The sequence below is a fragment of the Meles meles genome, chromosome 19 (genome assembly GCF_922984935.1).
Source record: "Meles meles chromosome 19, mMelMel3.1 paternal haplotype, whole genome shotgun sequence".
NCBI lineage: Eukaryota > Metazoa > Chordata > Mammalia > Carnivora > Mustelidae > Meles > Meles meles.
Window position 1 is genome coordinate 41,006,126 of NC_060084.1, and position 18,587 is coordinate 41,024,712.

Genomic DNA, 18,587 nt, shown 5'->3' on the forward strand with positions numbered 1-18,587 from the left:
TAGGATCTTTCTAAGCTTCCTCAACTGCAGGATGGAAGAGGACCCGGAGGCAGGGGTGTCCCATGAGGAGGGCTGGGGAGAAGGGCACACGTGGAGGGCACAGTTCAGGAGGGAGAATCTGCCAGAAGCTATCCCTCCTTTGCTTTCCGGGGCACTGCTGTTGGGTGCCGGGTCCTCCAAAGAGTTGGAGGAAGGGGTATCAGGGAGGGAGACTGGGAAGCAGGTGTTCCAAGGGAGCAACCTGGGCTGCGGGTGTTTTAGAATGATGGTAATACTAACAACTACTGGCAACAGGTACGGAGCACTCCCTGTGATCCCGTCCTTTGCAGATCTTAGGATCAGATCTTGAATCCTCACAACAGCTCTGTGTGGTAGGCTCTGTCTTTAAGGCCATTTTACAGATGGGGAAACTGAGGTCTAGAGAGGTGGGTAACTCACCTGAGTTCACACAAGGAGCCAAGTTTATGCAGTGGCACCCCTGACTAGTTACCCGTGCTGGCTCTGTGAAGGAAAGGGGCCCAGGACTGGGGGTGGGGGCGCCCCTGAGGTCCTGGGTCACATGAGGGTGTGCAGATGTGCAAGGACAGGCTGGGCCCATGCTCATGGGGATCCTGATCCCAGTCCCCACCTTTTTCGAAGCTGGAGGTAACTTCTGGTTGAAGGACTTGGGTTTGGGGATGCCTCTTGCTTCTTTGTGAAAGACAAGGATGGAGGTCACCATGGCCAGGGTGGGAGGCACCAGAGGCTATGAGATGGAGAAACAGCTGTGATGTGTTCCTACAATACTGGGAAGATAGCCAACCCCTTACACAGGGGAAGGAACCAAGCCTGACCACAAGCAGAGTGGGGGACCCAACATGGCCACTTTGAATCCCAGCACCATCCCTGGGTTCCTCATCTGTCAGGTGAGATCTAATGACACCACCGCATAGGGCTGCTGTAGGGTGTCAGGAGCAAACATCCGGGCACCTTTAGCCTGTGGTATAGCCAAAAGAGGTACCAAAGGCACGAGGAGGAAGGTGGCACCTCCAAATAGCCCTTCACCCCTCCCTGACCCAGTTAAGGTAGAGGAGAGGTGATGGAAGAAGGGGTCCCCATCCTTGCTCCCCCTTCCCACTACACATATAGCAGCTCTCAGGGATCTCCATCTTCCAGATAGGACTCGCCCAGAGAGGGTCTATCAGCCCCCTTGCCAGTTTCCGGGGGGAGAGGGGGGAGCAGAGGACAAGTCTCTCTACTTTACCCCCTGGCCCTAGGCCCCCAAGAACTTGCGCCCCTCCCCCCACTGAACAGTTGCGCTACCTTCAGCTAAAGAAACTGCATCCCATAAAAAAGAGACACTTTTTGAAAATAACAAAGGGTGAACAGAATGAGCTTTTCATGTTCCTTTCCAGAAGAAAAACCTGGCCCTGAGCTCATTAGAGCCCCTCCACCATTTCTTTTGACATAAAATACGTCAAAATTAAGCCAACTGCCAGCTCAGAGTGTTTATTAACATAAAAAAGAAGTAATTATCCTAAACATCCACAAAAATGAAAGAGGGAGGGCACCTACCAAGTCAGTGGAGCTCCCTGGTGTCCCTGCCCTTGACTCCCGTGCACCCAGGCCCACCTGGACGGAGGCCCAGCCCTGCTGCCCGCTACCACTGACCGCTCCCCATCAGAGGCTCTGGCAGGGCGGGGCTGGGCCCCACCCCCACCCTTCCTCATCAGGAGCTGGGGCTCCCAGAGAAGCAGCCCTGGGAGTGGGAGAAGATTTCGTAGTTACTCATGCAGGGCAGATCCAGACGCTGCTGGGAGCCAGGAGGCAATTGGAGAAAGATTGATTTTAGAGAGTTGGAGCAGGAGTGTGTAAATCAGCGAGGGGGAGCACGAGGCAGCACACTCAGGCCTTAAGCGATGTCACCTCCGAGGTCACAGGTCTTTGGCTGAAACAGTCTGCCATCACTGTGACCTACAAGGGGGACGGGGAGATGTTCTTGCTCAGCCAGCCCAGCAGCCAGAGCATCGGAACTCTCCCCAAGTGCCCTGCCCCAGCCAGACGCCCACAAGAAACTTGGTCCCAGGAGAGCTCCTCCTTGGCGCTTCTGTGGCTCCTTTTGTCCCTAAGACACTATGTCCTGCCAGGTTCCCCCACTCGCCCACCCCCGCCACCTAGCCACGTGTCCTTACAGCCCCGTGGACATTGCTGACAGCTGGCCACCTGGAGATGGCAGCCCCAGAAGTGGCCACCAGCTGGAATGACACAGGAGCCACCCTCGGGGCCTTGAGAGGTGTCCGCTGGAAAAAGCGTGACATGGGCCTCATCCATCTTCAGCTGCATGCTGGGGACACTGGTCTGCTGGAAGTCTCTGCAGGACCACACTGGAGGTGGCCTAGATGCTAGGTCTGTCCTTGGCTACCAAGCTGTCCCCCTTGGTGCCACTCTGAAACTGACCACGCTGTGAGGGGTTGGGGCCCCGAGCCTATGCACCGGAAGTCCTGGGACAGAGGAGGAAGAGGAACCCACCAACCGGGGGAACAGGGATACAGGCTGCCGTTTCCTCCCACCATCCCACGATTACTGATTCTGGGCAGGAAAGCAATGGGGGCCAAGTTCACATCTGGGGCTGGAACTCCCGGGGGTCAGAGGACAGAACTGGAAAGAGCCAGCAAGGGACTCTGCGCCTGCCCCAGGGGAACCCCAGCCTCAGGGTGTGAGGCGTGTGATGTGGGGTGTCATTTGGAGTTTTTGTGATTGTTTTGCTTTTGCTGAGAACAGAAGACTGGGCTCAGGGAACTTGTACCAAAGGCACTGAGCAGAAGAAACAGAGAGGGCAGGAGTGGCATGTTCCTACCCAACCTCTCCCAGAGTGGGGAAGGAAGGAGCGTGATGGAAAGGGAAAGCCCACGAGGCTGCCTCTCCATCAAGGCTCTGGCAGGTCCCAGACTTCTGCCTCTGCAGTGTCGGCAGAGACAGCCGCAGCTCTCCCATTCCTGAGGCCAGCTCGACCGCCCCCCTCCATCACGCATCCCCGGCATTTCTCCACCTTACTGCTCCTGCCCCTGCCTCCCCACCCACCCGCCTGAGGAGCCCTTTTCCTGCAGAAAAGAGGCAGAGGCTGAGGGGCCCTCCCTGGGCAGCCCGTCAGCATCTCAGATGAAGTGGTCCCCGCTGAGTGCTTTGCCAGGGTCTACGAGGCAATTCAAGATGAGAAATGGCATGGTGGCTCCAGGAAGGCAAATCATTCCAACAGCACCTTAAAAACATCGACGGAAACAAGCTCTTTGTGTGTGTGTGAGAATGGGGAATATATTGTTTTTCACTGTTTGGAAGACTGTTTTCTCATCTTGAAATCACAAGCTGTTTTCTTCCAGAGAGACTTATAAATACATCCAATTATCGACATTCAATATAGGAAATAAAGTTCTGAAATGGTTTTCTTCCGCACATGCGGAGTGGGCCGGCCGGGTTGCGCAGGTGATAATGACTTTTATTTCTCGCGAGTCGTATCCGTGCGGAGTGGCTGGTCCTTCCACCTTTTATTGCTTTCACCTTTATTACATTCCCCATGCTGCGCTGGGCTATTCATTGGGGTAACTTTATTACCACTTTCAAGATCTTGATAAAAATGAGAGACCTAATTTCAAGAGTGTGAGTGCCAAGTCCCAGAGCAGGGGAATTTGGTCATGTGGCTGGTGTCCTGGGGGCATCTGAAATCTCCCTGGGGACAGGGGGCAGGGATAGCTCTCACTTAGCCCAGCTCCAAGTTCCTGAACGTTGGCCCTTCCTGCTGACATTTACAAATACCCAGCTCCTGGGTTCCAGCCAGGGTGGCATTTGAAGGGGGACATTTTTGGCCCTTTAATGAGATTACCCACAGACTGTCCTCAGCAGCCACGTAACCTATGCATGTCACTGGTAAGACTGGGGTCACCTGTGACTCTGCCTTCTCTCATCCTCAAACCTGTCAACCCTTCCTCCTCAGTACCTTGTCTCTGTCCTGCCTTTCCCTTCCTGAGGGCCTTTGTCACCACTCCCCCATGTGACTGCCAAGGCTTCCCAGCTGCCTGCCTGCCTTCAGTCTCTCCCCATTCAAAGGCCCCGTGCTCATCAGGATTCTTTGCAGCAAACAGCCCCTGAGTCTATCTCAAGCAGAAGAGAGATGTGTCGGAAGGATGTCAGACAGCACATTTGAAGGAGAGGCAGGCTCGGAAAACAGACAGGAGCTAGGTGCGTGGGTCGCCCGAAGCACAACCAAGCCACACCACACAATGCTGCCCAGAACCCTTGCCACCACTGCTGCCCTTGGACATAACCTTGGACGGACACAGTAGCCTGAGGCTTCACTCCCCCTGTGGCCAATGCCCTTGGTGGGCAGTACAGCCCGTTGCAAAGCCCAAGCCTCGTGCCCATACTGGCTATCTCTTACCCCTTTTGGCTTTGGGGCAAGGGCGGGAGGATTGGGTTGGCCATTGACATCTCACGAAGTCCCACTCTGCAAACGGGGCAGTGGGGGGGGGTGTTGTTAAGATGTTGGAACATAGACACAAAGCCCCACGGCACACGGTGATGGGTCAGCTTGGGGTACAAGCAACTCCCCCGCAAATAAAACATGAAAAGTCCAACTTGGACAAACTCGTCCTGAATATTGTGAGTAAAAAGCCTAGAATGCAATTATTTCCATTTCAGCACAAGTGTGAGTTTCTTGCTTCGTGACTCTTATTTTCAGTTTACATGGGAAGGTATATAATTTTCATTTCCTCGGCTCTAAAAATCTTGCCTGGCCCTGCCTGTGTGTCACTGACAAAAAAATATCCCAAGCACAAAGTGGCCCATTAGAAACCATGTCATGGGGAAAGAAGTGCCTGGCCTTCAAAAGCCCAGTCTTCTGACTTCTCTGGTTCTCACTTTACCCATTTGGAGAGGGAGACAAGATGTCTTTGCCTCCCAATGGGGCAGTTCTGAGGGAGAAGCAAGGTCTTGGGAGACAGTAGATACAAATGTGTCAGGAGTCCCTTTTGTTATTATCATACTTACTAGAGAACATTTACACAATGGTTCGGAAGGTGGATATAGGAAACTAGATCCCATGCCTAGGTTTGGCATGTGTCTGCTATTCTATGTCTGCTAGTTGGCAGGCTGTCTCACCAGCAGACCAGCCAGGGCATCTCCACAAGGTGGCAAGCCTTCCGAGAGTGGCAAGAGGGTAAGCTCCCATAGGTGAGCACCTTCCAAGGCCTGTGCCTTTGCTAATGTCCTGTTATCCGAGGTAAGTTAAGTGGCCACCCTGGATTCAAGAGCTGGAGAAATGGATGCCGTCTCTAGGCGGGAGGGGCTGCCGCGTCATTAAGCAAGAGTGTGGACGCAGCGAGAAGAATTTGAGGGCACAGGTTTCTGCACAGGTTTCACTGTGTGGCACTGGGAAAGTTACTCAACCTCTCTGAGCTTCAGCTTCCTTCTTGGTAAAGTGGGGGTGATGGGTCTGAGTTTGGAGGATTGTTGTGGATTGTTGTGAAGGTGAGATAGGCTGGTCCTATGAGACACAGCATAGCCCCTGGCTCATGATGACCACGAGCCTTATGTCAATGGTCAGACGAGAAGTAGGGGCATTAGGAAAGGACCAGACCCCTCATCCCATGCCCTGTGAAGTCACTCTCAGCCCTGTCCTCCTAGAGAGCAATTCTACACAAAGAAGCGAGTTCCATAATCCCAAGGCCAGGCGCCCATGTCTCACTCCCTTCAAGAACGCTGGCTGCGTCCTGGGGCTGCCTGACTACCTTGAACCTGCCCTGGGCGCCCTGCACGTGGGCTGGAGCTTCAGTCTGCAGGGGCTCCGTGTGTGGGCATGGATTTGCCTGTGGAGAAGAGGGGCCGCCAGAGCTTTGTAAGAGGGGCTAAGGACATATAACTGATGGCAACACTGCCCTCAAATTCTTCTCGCTGCGTCCACACTCTTGCTTAATGACGCGGCAGCCCCTCCCGCCTAGAGACGGCATCCATTTCTCCAGTCCTTGAATCCAGGGTGGCCACTTAACTTACCTCGGATAACAGGACATTAGCAAAAGCACAGGCCTTGGAAGGTGCTCACCTATGGGAGCTTACCCTCTTGCCATTCTCAGAAGGCTTGCCACCTTGTGGAGATGCCCTGGCTGGTCTGCTGGTGGGACAGCCTGCCAACTAGCAGACATAGAATACAGGCTAGGCTGGCCCACATTCTCAGCCTCCACCCAACCTGAGAGCCGAATGCAGACTCATGAATGGGTCCAGCAGAGACCAGCAAGCCGGCCCCCAGAATCCTGAGCTGTGTAAATGATTGCTTAGAACAATTACATTGAGTGACTTGTTCCACCAGTTTATCAGAACCAATACAGGGCAGAGGGAGGAGAGCCCGGGGCTCCGCCCCAGAGCCGAGGCTGGGAGATGACGCCACGGGGGCTGTTTGCGCTAGGAACTCAGGGAGCTGCAGCGTCAGGTGTGAGGACCACTGCTGTGGGGCCCTGGGGAAGAAGTGTGACCTTCACCTCACTCCTGCCTCGAGCACAGCCCAGCTTCAACTTGGAGAATGTCACAGGGACGTGGATCCTGTCCCCGCACGGCATGATTGCACTAACTTAGGGACCCCCCCCCCCAGAGGCAGCACCGCCCCACAGCTGCATGGCCATGTGAGGCTGGGCAGTGGTAGTGCAGGGACGGGGTCCATCCGTGGGGCTTCCTGGGCAGCAGACTTAAAGTACAGGAAGTGGGATAAGGATACTTCTGGGCACCCGCAGGATCCCTGGAAGAGATTTCCAAGGAGACTGGAGGACCCACGTCATAGAGATGGGGCTGGAGCCAATTACATGGAAATGATTATATCCATGGAACAATGCTTGCCCCCAAAAGCCAGTGATCCTATAGCCTGGGGACTTGGCTCACACTGTCACATCCCAGGGCAAGGCTGGCATGGGGTTCACCTGCCATGAGATTACACCCGGGGGACCTGGATGGGTAACTGAGAAGTGACAGTCAGCCGGGCATTTACCCCTGCTGCGGAGACACCTGCCCAGGTCCAAGATCGGGACTGTCCAAAAGGAGCACCCTCCTCCACTTCCGAGCACTGGCCATTATATTCAGAGCATCTTTCGCAAAGATTAATAGGTAGCCCGGAAGTTGTCACTGCCATGCTCCATCCAGACGGTAACACGGGCGAGGCCTCAGACGTCAGGTTCACCAGCAGAGCAATGAGCCGGCAGGGGCCTCAATCCCTTCCCCATCTTTCCTGAACATTCTGTTCAAACAGTCTTTGGGAAAGTCACAGTTATATTTCCCTATCTCAGAGATCAATATTGAGGGCTTGAGGGAGAATTTACTGAAGATCAGCTCACAGTGGAAACAGACCACGAATTCACCTGCAGAACCAGCTGTCCGCCCTCTGAACACTGGGTGTCCCTGGGGCTCACCCCACCCCCCTGCTCCCAGCCTCTGGTTGGGAGCGGGAGTGACAGCCAGGCCTTACTTCACAGGGCTCTGGGAGGAGAAGGGACTGATCATTTCCAGCGGGTACCACATCTGCCTGAGGGGGAAGGTGGCCAACCCTGGGCTCAGGAGAGCTCCTAGAATTTGTGTTTGTTTCCTGAGCTCCAGTCTACAGAACCGGCTGGCCAGAAAGCCAGTTTTAGCTTGGAATCTAGCACCAAGGTCAGGCTCTGTCGCTTCTGTCATGAAGGGGCACTTGTTATGTGAAGACCAGGGGCCCTTTCTGTGGGGTCCAAGTCCTCTAGGGAAGGTGCACCCAGCTTGGATAAGTTCCAAGATCTGCTGATGTAGTTTTGGGCAGGATGGTGGGGGGGGGGGGTTGGGGAGGAGAGAGGGGAGGTGACATGGGAGCCGCCCCTCAGAGGTCCTGATTTAGTGGGCTGAAGTGGGACCCTGCCAGCCACCCCTCCAGGGATGAGGGGTAGGCACGGGTCATCAAGCCTGAGCTCATCAACCTCCAGCGCTCACACGCTTATCCCCTTCCTCCCCCCAGTGAGACTCTTTCATCTTCCCTCCTGCCCACGAGGCCCCCTTCTGCCCTTCCCACAGCCTAATCAAAACAGCTTGCTGCCCTGGCCAAGTACTGTTACCCACAGGGCCCCCGCCTCCTGGCCAGAGAGCCCGCAAGCCCCTCCGTTCCACTCTAAGACTGACACAGAGTAAAGCTTGCAGAGACAAACGCTATAAGGCCTTGGGGAAATAAATTGGAGCAGCTCATTTGGAGAGCACTTTAGTGATAGCTATTAAAACCCCAAAAATTAAAACTCAGCCTTCTGACCCGTAATTGCAACACTCACGATCCACCCTGAGCCTCCCCCTCCGCGTGAGCACAAGGAGTTATAAACCGGCGTTCTCACTGCAGGATTATTTGTGATAGTGAAAAATGGAAAGCAATGCCTGAGTTCATAACTCCCATCTGCTTGCGTGCTGGGAGAGCAGTTAGGAGGAATGTCCTAGATCTACAAGTATCCACATGGAGAAGTCCCAACAGCACTTTGTTGAGTGAAAAGTCAGAAGCACGACACACGCCGTGTTATGTCGTTAATGTTTACAAACCCATAAAACAATAGACTGTTCTATGAATTCTCTGCGGATGCGTGTTTTCTGTTGTAAAAGCACTTACAAGGTCCGGAAGAAGATAAACCAAAGGTTGTCTTCAAGGAGTAGAGGACGGTGCTGCAGGAGAAATCAGAAAGGAATGGAACTTTATTTAGTGGTCTAATTTCTTAGAAAGGAGGACGTCACCCATCTTTTGTGTCATCAGAAATAAATAAAACCACTTTAAAAAAGAAAATCTCTATCTCAGGAAGGGCCATAGCCTGTGTGTGTGGGGAGGTCTCTTGCAAACTGGGGAGCTTGTTTTAATCCAGAATCTGTTGGAGCCTCCCAGCTGTCCCCTGCATGCCCCCACTCTGGCCTGTCTCCACCACGGTGCCCTCCCCACGCCCGGCTCCGGAGTCACGGTCAGACCCGGTCAGGGAAGGGAGGTTGGTTGGTTTGTGTTTTGAAGGAAAAGGCCTGGTTCTTATTGTCAAGGATTGTGGGCAGATTGTTCCGGGGCAGTGCCGAGAGAAGAGAAGTGAGGCAGGCAGCATGGGTCTGAGAACCCCAGCGGAGGGTCCCACGGGGCCAGCCAAGAGGGTCCTCACCTTCACGCAGGATAGAAATTAACCGCGAGCCAGAGGAAGCAAAAACAGAGTTTATTGAATAGTGTGACAGGTAGAGAAGTGCAGAGTGTCTGGGAGACTCAGACAGGAAAGGAAAGCAGAGTGAGTCTCCTCCTTGTTTAGGGCTGGGGGTTTATATTAGAGAAGGGTCTAGGGTGGGGTGCCTGGGTGGCTCAGTCAGTTGGTACCAAGCTGACTCTTGGTCTCAGCTCAGGATGTGTCTCAGGGTCAAGAGTCCCACGTCCTACTCCACGCTCTGTGGGAGTCTGCTTGAGGTTCTCTCTCCCTCTGCCTCTACTCCCCTGACTCACACACACGTGTGTGCATGCTCTCTCTCTCTCTCTCTTTCTCTAAATTAAACAAATAAAATCTTTTAAGAATAGAATAAAATGGGGGCACCTGGGTGGCTCAGTGGGTTAAGCCTCTGCCTTCAGCTCAGGTCATGATCTCAGGGTCCTGGGATCGAGCCCCGCATTGGGCTTTCTGCTCGGCAGGGAGCCTGCTTCCCCCCCGCTCCCCCCCCCCCGCCTGCCTCTCTGCCTACTTGTGATCTTTCTGTGTCAAATAAATAAATAAAATCTGAAAAAAAAATAAATAGAATAAAATGAAATAAATAAAAGAGGGTCCAGGGTACCTGTTCCTTCCGGGTAGGGTCCGATCGAAGGCAAGTGTCATATGAACAGCAGGAGTTATTCCAGAAAGTAGGGGTATGGGGTCCAGGGTCAGCTGAGGCTGATTTGCAGCTAACATCCCAGATCATGTTGAGGATCTGGCTCTTCTTAGGTGTTCGCAAGTGTTTGGGGCCGAGGATGAAACTGAGATTGATTAACTTCATTGCTCCCCTCTCCCCCGCCACCCCCAGAAGCAGGTTTGGACTTTCTTTGGCTTATTCAGAGGCAAAACACGGAACATGAGTAAATGGGGCTGAACAGACAATCAGCAGAGTCGGAGCCTCTCTACAATGGAAAGCCTCAACTTCCCCACTTCAGTTGGGTAGTTGGGGCTGTTGGGTGGGGGGACTACGCTGGCTCATGGGAGCTCGGACCCCACGTGGCCAACCCCACCATGCCACTCCTGCCCCCCACCGTGACTCCCCACCCCACTTGCCAAACTCTGCCGCTTCCCTATTGACCGCCATCTGCCAGCCTCCTCCTCCACCAGGAGCCCCTCTCAAAGCCTCACCCCCATGGCCCCTTGACCCTTGACCCCCCCACCTCCACCGCACCAACCACTACCTGATCCTCAGCCCCCCAACTCCTGTTCCCCATCTCTTCTCCCCCTACCCTGACCCTTGCCCCTCAACCCGGGCCCTGCCAGCTCCTCCCGAAGAAAGAATCCTCCTGCCCTTGTCCCCAACAGCCCTTGAGGGACATGGGAGCCAATGCATTAGTGGACAGGCGGGCAGGGAAACAGACATGGGGTTTCAGGCATTTACTCCTTAAGGAACAGACCCCCCTTCTCCCCCTCCCCAGGATTTGCAAGAGGAGCTCAGTCCCCTCCTCCCTTCTGATTTCCAGCTTCCTCTGTGGTTTCCATGGATTCCGAGAATCCTCCCAGCACCTGAGCCCAGAGAGAGGGGGAGGGGAGTGAGGGAGCAGCCCAGTGGGCTGGGGGAGGGCAGAGGAAGCTGCTTTTCCAAAGTCGAAGTCGCCCCTCAGGCTCACCTGCCTGACCACTCCTCCCGGAGACCCCAGAGGGGCACCTGGACTCCCAGGGGAACTGATGTGTCTTGTCCTCCTTCTGGAAAGCCCAGGGAACTCCAGGAAACCTGATCTACCCTGAACGACTTCAAAGCCAGCTCACTGAGAGGCTGTCACCCCCAACCAGAAAATGCTAACTGTGGCCACAGCAAGATGGGACAGCGTCCAAACTGGCTGGTGAGGGTCACACTCTCAGTGAGAAGAGCAGGACAGTTTAGGGAAGTGGCCAAGGACATCATTGGGTCGGTATCTGTTCTGCGGGACCCAGGGGGTCCAGCTAAGAGCTCACTTGGGGCTCTAAATGCAGAATCTAAACCACTGGAGAGAATGTAAGAAGGATCTGCGATGGCTGGTCACTGACCATTGTCCGCTTGGGGGTAACGATCCTGCCCCGCTTAGCCCCTTCCGTTCTGCCAGGGCCCATGGGGGCACTGTCACCGTGGCTGCCCAGCAGCCCAATACCTTTTCTCTCTTGAGGCTTGCTAGGTGTGTAGGCCCCAAGCATGGCCAGGCCAGAGCCCTGCCCAGGGTCCAGCTTAGCCAGAAAAGCTTCAGTGGGCTGTGGGAGCACCAGTGAGAGCCAGGACGGGCAGCTGAGCAGGCTTTGACCGGAGCCAGTGTCGGTGGGGCCGTTGGGCAGAGGCTGTCCCCCCGGGGTCCTTCGGCCAGCCTGGTCTCAGCAAGTCCAGAGAGCCGCCTCCCACTCTTCTAGTGAGGTCCTTTCCACGTTCTTTGGCTCCAGTGCACGTTTGAGAGTCTGCCTGACGGGTTCGCCACGGGGTGGGTGGGCTTCACTGGGCAGTTAGATTATTGGGAATCAGTCGTGATCCCAGGGACCACCCACAACACAAGGCCTCCTGGGGCTCTGTCTTGGCTTCTGGTAGAATCCTCTAGAATCTTTACAAGCTAGTGCCTAGCTTCCCCCCAGACCAACTCCAGGAATGGAGACAGGTCCCAGGGATTTTTGAAACCTCCCGACTAAAAGTCAGGATTGAGAGAGCTTTGAGACAGAGTCCTCCCCAAATCCGTCGGTGGGGATTGTGGGGGAAGGGTCCCACACGAGGGATGGCAGGGTGGTAAGCGGGCAGGGTGCCCTCTCTTCTGACCAACTTCACAACCAGCTCCCCAGGGTCCACATCCGTCCACTCTGCTCCTGCTTCCTAAAGGCCGCCCACACGGACCCTGCCTCCTCACCCTCCTTGTCCCTTTCCCCCCTTTTACCCCCAAATCCTGGCTCCATCTTCACATTCAGCCGAGATGAGCCATGAAACCTGGAAAGGAAGTCATCTCTCTGCAACCTTAAAACACATGACTCACCTCTGATGCGGCCCAACCCACTTCCCAGGGAGACGTCCACCAGCAGACACGGGCCAGCCTGCTCACGGCTGTACCGCTCAGGAAACCCACAGACCAGAGCCATCCAGTCAATGACAGATCGGGTAAATCAAGTCACGTTCTCATATGGTAGAATCCATGCCAGGGAGAGGCGGAGTCTCAGAAGTCCGGTGAGGAGTGGGATGGACCAGGAGTGTGCTTGATGATTCCATGCCTGCCTTAGACTCCGGAGAGCTGAGCAGCTGCAACAGACACAGTGGGACCCGCAAGCCCAAAAAGCACTTGGCCTCTTCCAGGAAAATTTGCCAACGCCTCACCTATAAGGTGGGGGGAATGGAAAGGGACAGGGAGGGAAGCAAGACTTTTCAAGGAGTACCCTCTTTTCTATCACTTTGGTTTGGGGAACTTAATGAATGAATGGTCTGTTTATTTAAAAAAAAAAATAGAATAAAAACAAAATCCATGGGACACCTGTGGCTCAGTCGTAAGTGTCTGCCTTCAGCTTGGGTCATGATCCCCCGGGGTCCTGGGATCGAGCCCCGTATCAGGCTCCCTGCTTGGCCGGAAGCCTGTTCTCCCTCTCCTACGCCCCCTGCTTGTGTTCCCTCTCTCTCTCTCTCTGTCAAATAAATAAATATATAAATAATCTTTTTTTAAAAAATGCATGAAAAAGTGCACTAAAAACCTCATTTAAACTGTGGGAAGTCAGAACAATGGCCATCCGTGGCTGATAGGGCCGGGAGGGGGACACAGGAGGAACTCTGGGCCCAGCGATGTTGAGTTTAACTCATCTGGGTGGTCCCCTGGGCGTCTTCAGTTTGTGAACACACGGGGAGCTGCACACTTAGGATGGATGCACTTTCAGGGATGTGTGCCGAACTTGAGGGAGCGGTGCTGGTCATTGATGGGGCTGCCTCCAGGAGGAGGACGAGGAAGGTGAGGGAAGCGTTTGCAGCTCTTACTAAAGGAGGGAAGGAGAAGAAATCTAAACCACCAGGTTCATTTTCAAATCAGTGGAATATTTGCATCCTGCTGGCAATCTGTCGCTCTCCATCTCCAAGGCCACCTTGTACCCTGACACCTGGTGCTGAGAGGTGCAGACAGGAGGCCAGCCCAGGTCAGCCCAGGCTCCTCATCCCCTCCTCCCAGCATCCCCCCACCCAGACCTGTCTGGATCCTTTCCACCTTGTCCCACTTGGCCTCCTGGTGCCATAGTGCCCTGGGGATCTGCTCCCCCCTTCTTAAAACTCTCGCTTCCTTTATCTGCTCCCTCCCCTCCCTGGGAAGAGATTCAGCCCACCCCTCATGTCACGGGGAGAAGGATCCCCAGGCTAAATTCTTCCCCTTGGCTCCTTTTCTTTTGCCCAAACGAATCATCAGGCCTCTCAGGAATCTTTGGGCAAGACCACTAACTGCAAGCAGCCACTCCTTGACCTCCACTGATATGTGTGGCCAGCTGTCCACACAGAAATCTGATGTCATCTTACTTTCATGGGCACATCCCATCTGGTGCCAGCTCTCCTCCTAGATAGTTCTGGAATTCCTGTCCCTCTCCCACACATTGCCCTGGACTAAGACCTCTCTCTCTTTCTCTCTCTCTCTCAACAGGGTTATCTCTCGAAACTTCCAAAGGCTCTCCCAGCTTCTGCCCAGTGATCCTTTAAATAAGAGATCTCACCTTGTCCCTCCCAGCTGCTCGCAGCATTCTGGGAATGCCATGTTACCCTTAGGCGAAAGCAGGGAAGTATCAGGCAGGGCTGCATTTTAGAATCGCCTGGAAAGCTTTTAACAAAGTTGTATCCCACCTGATGCCAAGTCCCCACTGAGTCGGGCCTCTGGGCATGGGGTTTCCAACACGGGTGCAGCTCCTCGTGCCTCCTGTGCTCAGCTCTTATGCCATCGTTCTCTGTGCCCCCCCACACCCCCTTCCCCAACTCTACATCCCCAGGGCTGGTTCTTCTGCTTCCAACCCTCATGCACCAAGCAGGAAGTACGCTGTCCCTCCAGCCTCGGACCTTTGTCCTCCCTGACACTCCCTGCCTCTAGCACCTTCAAGGACACCCTGGACTCTTTCCCTCGCTCCCTCCTTCCCCTGCCTCCCCTCCGCTGAGGTGTCCTTCCCCCATGTGCCTCCTGTCCCTTCCTTTTCTTCTTTGTCTGTCTCCCTGACTAGAACCGCCCGCCAGGAGGGCACAGAGCCTATCTACCTTGTCTCCTTGACCTAGACTCTCTCTTTGTCTGAACTTAGGCTCCTCGGAGCTCCCCTCTCAGCTGGGCCCCAACCCTGGCCTATAAGCCTGTAGCCTCAGCACAAAGTCAGGACACCCCACCCTAACAGATGTGAGCCCTGTCTCTTGGTTTCTAGCAGCTCTAGGCCCTGTCCCTGCAGCCTCCCTTCTCTTCCTGCCTGGGGAAGCTGAAGGCTGTCCTAGAAATGTGCCCTTCATTCCTGCCAATACGTGAGGATAGGGCCCCCCCGGCTCCCGGTTTCTGGGGGAGGATAGAGGCCTATTTCCAGAAGCTCCCGGTAGCAACCCCCACCTGCTTTTTGCTGATTTTCCCTTCCCCAACTGCCCGGCCCTGGTCGCTGGCCCTCCCCACGAGCCCCCCACCACCCCAAATGCCCCATCACCTCCACATGAGGAGTGGAGCATAGGTGTACCACTTGTCCTTGTCCTACGGCTGTGGCTGCCACGATCTCTTTTTTAGCCTCTGGGTCTGGTGTTCTGCATACCCTCTGCTCCTTATCCTTGAGGGAAAGGCAGGCAGGATGCCAGAAGGCTCGTTCAGGCTTTCTGATGAGGGTCTGAAGCCCCAGGCACACTGCACTTGGCCAGCCACTGGAGAGGGAGTGCCCCCGCCCCTGAGTGGGCACCCCCGGTGTATTGACTTCCTAGGACTGTTATAACAAATCACCCCATGCTAGGGGGCTCAAAACAATTTATTCTCCTGTGGTTTTGGAGGCCAGAAGAGCCAAAGGAAGCTGTCTGCCAGGCCAGTTCGTTCCAGAGGCTGGGACAGAGAACAGTTCCAGGCCTCTTCCCTAGCTTCTGGGGGTTCCCGGGAACCCTGTCCTCCTCAGTTTGAGACTCCAGTCTCTTCCTCTATCTTACCTGGCCTTCTGCCCTGGGCTATGTCCTCTCCCCTTCTGTCCCTTGTAGAGACACTCGTCATTGGATTTAGGGCCTGTCTGAGTCCACACTGGGACATTAGGGGACTCCCCCGCCCCGAGGAACCCATGGGGCAGGGAGGACCCAAGTGGAAACGAGAGAGTCATCCCCAGGATGCTTGCATAGACCCCAGAGCGCTCTCTAGGGTGTGCAGAGAGAGCGTGCACACCTGTCCACCTTCTCCCCAACCCAGATTCCTGTGTGGGGTACCACCCCCTCCCCATACTCAGAACGGGTCACCCCATTGGGTCACCCACAATCTCTCTCTAGAAGATTCAAGTTGCAGTGCGTAGCCAGGATCAGGTCCAGCCCTGAATGGAATAATGAACACATCACATGGACTTATCAACCAACACCAAAGACTCCACCACGATGGTCCCCAAATAATATTTTCAACAATGGTTGTATTAGGGTTGTGGGATTATAAGGGATAGTCTTCTCTGTTTTCCAAATGTTTGCTAATGCGCTGATATTATCTTCATCATTAAAAAGCTAAACATTGAAAAATTATCTCCCAAGTTCCTTTTGTCAAGAGTACAGCCAGGATAATTACCATTCTAAAGAGGCTGCTCAGGGGACAAGCCACCAATTCACAGATGGGGACCCGCAAACCCTGTTCCCCCCGCCCCCTTTCCAGTTCTGATCTCCAGAAGGTTACAGAGCAGCGGAATATTTCTGCATTTTCACCCAGACCCGTTTTTGCCACTGAACTCCCTGCCCTCAGTTTCTGCCGAGGTTCAACAGACACAATGCAAATGTGTAGATTGCATTTTCCATAAAACGGCTCAGAGACACCATCCGCGGTGTTGTTCACGTCTCTTGCAAAGATCCGAGTGACACGCTCCTGTTGGAGTCGTGGCGGAGGGGGGAAACGCTCTCTTGATCAACCCCTAAGCTCCCGAAAAGCTCAACCATGTCTGTTTGGCTCATGTTGTTTCTCAGTGTCCATGCAGTACGGGGCACTGACGAACTGTTTGAGTATCGTTCGTAGAATGAAAGAAAAAAAGAACTTATTGACTTGCCCAACTTGGAAGTCCAAAGTACTTTTGCATCAAGTATAGCTAAATGTCAGGGTGCAGAGAATATCATCAGGAGTCTAACCTCCCACCCCGGCTCTGCTTTCTTGTGTTCTTTGCCTTCCTTCTCAGGCAGGCTGATTCCCTGGGACAGCCAAGAAGGCCACAACATTGTCCAAAGTTACTCCTGTACAACAGCTTGTCATCCCGTAGGAAGAGGGTACTTCATTCCCTAAGGTCCCAGGGAGGACACTGGTCAGCTGGTAGGGGCTGCATGCCCATCACGGAACCAGCCCAGGAGGCCAAGGGAATGAGGTCCTCTCATTGGCGATCTGGGTCATGTCCCACCCCTGGAGCAGGGGGGAGGAGCCAGCTGCATCCCACTCCAGATCGTGGAACCTCTTCTGCCCAGCGAGGACAAGGTCTGGTACTAGAAGAGGATCTGGAGAGAAGCTTGTGGAACCAGGGCTGCCCCAGTCTCTGTAATGGCCCAAACCGGACTCCAGGTTTTGCCCCTCTACCCTGTACATCCCCACCCTGATAAATGGTACAACCCCCAGCTCTTCTGTTCCTAGAGCTGGAACCCTGCAGATCATTTTTTGTTCTTCCTTTCCCTCCCCTGTGGGCTCATGGCCTGTGAGCCACCTAGGCCCACTAGGGACATGTGGCCACAGAGGTCCAGCCACCCAGCAGTCCAGCCTTAGTCCAGCACAGCCCCCACCTACTGTCTGAAAACTGAAGAGTGAAGTCATTATGCCCATTCTATGGATAAACACACTGAGGTCAGGCTGGGCTAATGAGGCCTCTCCTCAGGCTATCCAGGAAGCTGGTGGCAGAACCAGGACAGACTCCAGGACTCCTGAGACTTTTTAAAAAAGATTTTTTATTTTTATTTATTTGACACAGAGAGACACAGGGAAAGAGGGAACACAAGCAGGGGGCGTGGAAGAGGGAGAAGCAGACTCCCCACTGAGCAGGAAGCCCGATGCGGGACTCTATCCCAGGACCCCGGGATCATGATCTGAGCCAAAGGCAGACACTTAACGACTGAGCCCCCCGGGGCACCCCCAGACCTACTGAGACTTAGTTGAGAAATATGCCCTCTGTTGCATCACACCTTGGCCTGTGGCTCTGTCTGCAAATGACCACCAGCACCAGTGAGCCTGGTCCTTTCATCCAACAAGCCTCTCCAGCCAGCCGTGGCCCAAGGTCTCTAGGTTGGAAGCCCTGGGCTCCCTCAGTGTGGGGCAGGAGGGGGCAAGGCTCCCCTGTGGACCCGTGGCCATGGATGGGATAGCACTGAGAACATCTTTCCTTGGGAGCTCCTGGGCTTGGGTTCCAAAGCCAGCCTTCGCTGCGACAGGCTGCTGGACACGGGGACGGCTGCCAGATGTGTCTGCACTCGAGCTGTGCTCTCAGTAAAGCAGGACCCCTGGGGTTGAGGCTCAGAAGGCCTCCAGTTACTAGTGAGGACAAATGTACCTTTGCTCATGGGCTCCTTGACTTTGCGACATTTCAGTCTCTGATACAGAAGAAAGGATGTGCTCCCGTTCAGAGACTCCAATGCAGCCCACGTTAGCTGCGCCCACCAGGTGTCTGGCAGGTGCAAGGTGCAACTCTGGGCGGCGCCATCCACTCCATTCCTGCGCACAGTGCCTCCAGGAGCCAGGGATCCCCGCCTGACATCCTTGTTCACACAGTCCCCTTCCTCCCGCCTCGCAGCTCCGTGGTAGCCTCGTCCTCTGGGCCACTTGGGACCTCCAGGAAGTGGATGCTGAGATGCAGTGAGGGGTGCGACAGGTTTATGGGGGGGGCAATGTCTGCGAGAGAAAATAGGGAAGAAAGTGATTGGCAGGGAGAGCTTCAGATCCCAGCAGAGATGAGCTGAGACCTCGGCCAACCAGGGTACAGCATGGAGGCCTGGGGGCCCATGAGGATCTGCATTCAGCCCACAAGTGTCCCCACACCCAAAGGAGGGAGGCATTAAATAGCAAAACAATAAAAATAAAAATAAAAATAACAGGGGCCCCTGAGTGGCTCAGTAGGTTAAGCCTCTGCCTTCGGCTCAGGTCATGATCTCAGGGTTCTGGGATCGAGCCCCGCATCAGGCTCTCTGCTCGGCAGGGAGCCTGCTTCCCTTCCTCTCTCTCTGCCTGCCTCTCTGCCTACTTGTGATCTCTGTCTGTCAAATAAATAAATAAA